Raw genomic sequence first — 4,262 nt, 5'->3', positions numbered from 1 at the left:
ACTGAAAACACTGTTGAGATGGCAGACAAGAACAGGTTGCAAGGATTCCATGAGCTGGTCTTTTTCATCATATCATCTCAGGAACTGGCTTAACAAAATCAGGCAACTCTGAATCAGAAATGTGCTCCGTACCTGTGGACCCCAGTCAAGACAGGGGCATGAACTATTCGAGTAGGTTTCATGCCTTACCCTCACCTTTATCCCTACATAACTCATCTCCTGAGCAAAATGTTGCTTGGAGGAGGCTGAAAATTCGCATTATTATTATTATGGTTAAATTGTAAATGTATGTATTACAATGTGGAAAACTAGTAAAATGTAAAGAGACTTTTAAAAATAACTGGAGGAAACACAAATAGAAGTTCAAAGTAGAATTTGTTTAACAATCTGCAAACTTGAACGTTTTAAGCATTTATTCTAGAAAGAAAGTGCAGTCTTGAATGCACCCAAATTAGCACGTGTGCTCAAAACTTTAAGCAAATTTAGAATTTTGTTTTTTCCAGTTTTCTTTTCCTTTTCCCTTAGTTGTTTTTTTTAAAGGCTTTGAAAATAAGGCTTTTTAACCCCTCAATATTCTTGCTATTGAAATAAAGAATTATTTCTGAGATGGTGACTCAGTCTTGGCGTTAGTACCATTTTATCATCCTTTCTTTTCTTGATTATTTATATAGAAAACCATTCCTCCATGGTTCTGCAAACATTCATTTTTGATAGACTGCTTCCAATTGGAAATAGGTGTTTATTTTTAAATATAAAAAGAATTATTGTTATCAATATATTACTGAAGATTATTTATTTGACATGATGTTTATTCGAATAAATAAAACACAAAGTTCAATTTCTAGAAAGAAAAGCATATATGTAAGACATAGAAAAATGGTTTCCCTTTAAATTAATGTGAGACATTTCAAGATTCTTGATGAACTATACAAAGAATTAGCATCAAAATGCTAGAAAATGAAAAAAAACTGAATTATTTAAAACTTTTATAATAAATTATTTTTGCTGGTATTTTTCTATTGAAGTATACAGTTGACCTACAATATTATATTAGTTTTGAGTATACCAGAGTGTTTTGACATTTATATACTTTATGAAATAATCACCACAATGAGTCTAGTAACCATCTGTCACATTATCAAGTTATTGCAGTTTTGTTGACTATATTCTCTGTGCTGTACACTGCAGCCCCAGGACTGATTTATTTTATGACTGGAAGTTCGTATCTCTTAACCCCTTTTGCCATTTGTCCCTTCCTCCACCTCCCTCCCCTCTGGCAACCTCCAGTTTCTTTGCTGTATCTATGAGTCTGTTTCTGGTTGGGGTTTATTGTTGTTATTCACTTGTTTTGGTTTTTAGATCCCACATGTAAGTGAAGTCATATGGTATTTGCCTTTCTCTGACTTACTTTGCTTTTCATAATATCCTCTAGATCTCTTCATGTCGTTGCAAAAAAAAAAAAAGATTTCATTCTTTTTTATGCCTGAGTAATATGGAATATTACTTTATCTATTCACCTATCAATGGAAATTTAGGTTGCTTCAGTGTTTTGGTTATTGTGAATAATGCCACAATACATAAAGGGTGCATATATATACTTTTAATTAGTGTTTTCACTTCTTTCGATGCATACCTAGATGTGGAATTGCAGGGACATATAGTAGTCGTATTTTAAATTTTTTGAGGAACCTCCATACTGTTTTCCATAGTGGTTACACCAATTTACACTCCCACCAATGGTGCACAAGGTTTCATTTTCCTCTACATCCTCGCCAATTCTTGCTATTTTGATAATATAAAACATTGTCTTTTGATAATAGCCATTCCGATGGGTGTGACTTGATATTTCATTGTGGTTTCAATTTGCATTTCCCTGAGAATTCATGATATTGAGTGATTTTCATGGGCATCTGACTATCTTCCTCAGAAAAATGTTTGAGTCCCCTTTGTTCTTCTTTTTCAAGATCCTTTGGCACATCAAGGTTTTCTGTGGTTCCCAGGTGGCACAGTGGTAAAGAATACACCAGCCAATGCAGGAGATGCAAGAGACACAGGTTTAGTCCTGGGGTCAGGAAGATACGCTGGAGAAGGGAATGGCAATCCATTCCAGTACTCATGCCTGGAGAATCCCATGGACAGAGGAGCCTGGTGGGCTATGGTCCACGGGGTTACAAAAGAGCCAGACATGACTGAACTACTAAGCACACACAAATTTCAGGTTTGTTTCAGCTATGTGAAAAGTGTCATTGGTGTTTTGACAGGATTGCATTGAATCTGTAGGTCTCTTTTAGTAGTATAGACATTTTAACATTTTGAAGTTTTCTATTTCCTAAGCACAGTATATATTTCTATTCATTTGTATTATCTGAAATGTTACCTCATCAATATCTTATAGTTTTCAGAGAACAGGTCTTTCATTGACTCAGTTATTCCTAGGATTTTAATTCCTTTTGATGTAATTGTAAATGAGATTGTTTTCTTAATTTCGCTTTCTGATCGTACATTGCTGTCACTTCAGTTGTGTCCGACTCTGTGCGACCCCAGAGACGGCAGCCCACCAGGCTCCCCCATCCCTGGGATTCTCCAGGCAAGAACACTGGAGTGGGTTGCCACTTCCTTCTCCAATGCATGAAAGTGAAAAGTGAAAGTGAAGTCGCTCAGTTGGGTCCGACTCTTCACGACCCCATGGACTGCAGCCTACCAGGCACCTCCACCCATGGCATTTTCCAGGCAAGAGTACTGGAGTGGAGTGCCATTGCCTTCAAAGCACCAGATTTCTGTAATTAATTTTGCACCATGCAACTTTACTGAATTCCTTGGTTAACTCCATTTTTGAGTGTGTGTGTGGCATCTTATGACTTTCTGTATGTAGTAGTATCATGTCATCTGCAAATGGTGACAGGTGTACACCTTCCTTTCCCACTTGGATGCCTTTTATCTCTTCATCTGCGTGGCTAGGACTTCCAATACTATATTTTAAAAAATAGCAATAAATGTGTGGGCAGAATGGCATCCTTGTCTTATTCCTGACCTTAGAGGAAATGCTTTCTGCTTTTAACTGTTGGGAATGTTGTTGGCTGACTACCACTAGCTTTTTGGTCCCCAGGTGGAGTCGCAGCTACTTCCTGCCTCTGCAGGAGGCTCTCCAAGATCATGAGTGAGTCTGATCCAGGCACCTTTCAAACTACTGCCTCTGCACTGGCTCTTGGAGCAAGTGAGGTTTTGTGTGCAACCTTTAAGAGTAGAGTCTTGGTTTCCTAAAGCCTTCACTCCAGTATTCTTGTCTGGGAAATTCCATGGACAGAGAGAGTGACTAACACTCTGCTCTCCTGAGCCTAAGCCCTGTTGCCTTTCAAAGACAGACTTTTAAAGCCTTGTCTCCCAGTGCAGGACCCTGGGAGGGGAACCTGATGTGGGGCTTAGACCCTTGCCATGTTCCTCAGAGAGGAACTCCTCAGTTATGTTATCCCACCAGCAGCAGGTCATCATGCTAAGGGTCTGGTCCCAAGGAGACCATGTCTACACTGCTCATACCCATTTCATTGTGGCCCCCTCTTTATATCTTTAGATGTGGAAAATCTTTTCTACTATTCTTCAGATCATTCTCAGAGATGGCTGTTTGTATTTAGCTTGAGTTCACTTTTCACTTTCATGCTTTGGAGAGGGAAATGGCGACCCACTCCAGTGTTCTTGCCTGGAGAATCCCAGGGACAGAGGGGCCTGGTGGGACAGGACTGAAGCGACTTAGCACATAGAACTATTGGAGAAGGTGAGCTCAAGATCTTCCAAAGCTGCCATCTTGATCCAGACTCCTTATAATGTTTTAAACTAGAATGATGACCATTCAAGTGAAAGTGTTTGAAATTTTTCCTGTTCCCTAAAATAATGAGGAATGCAATTTACTCCTATGTCCCAAAATGGCATATTCTCTTTTTTGATAAAACTAAACAGCATTTCCTAGTCCCACTTCATTTAGATGGAATCAGTTAACAAATTCTCTTCAGTAGAGATAAGTAATATGTTCCAAGCTCAGATTGAAGCAGTTAAGAAGAGGGTGTGCTTTCTCTACACTCTCTTTTTTATCTGCTGCCTGGCTGTGAAGATTGCAGGTGAAGCCCCAAAGAATGTCAAAGCTATTAAGATGGAAAAAACCCGAATGTTTAAAATAATGCATGGGGCAGTACCTGCTGGCTTATGTTGAATTATGAAGTGAGCAAAAAAGAAGTCATTATTTTAAGCGAATGGGATTAGGAGGATTGTTT

Source organism: Capricornis sumatraensis, chromosome 17 (assembly GCF_032405125.1).
Source record: "Capricornis sumatraensis isolate serow.1 chromosome 17, serow.2, whole genome shotgun sequence".
Classification (NCBI taxonomy): Eukaryota; Metazoa; Chordata; class Mammalia; order Artiodactyla; family Bovidae; genus Capricornis; species Capricornis sumatraensis.
This window is presented reverse-complemented; position numbering follows the sequence as displayed.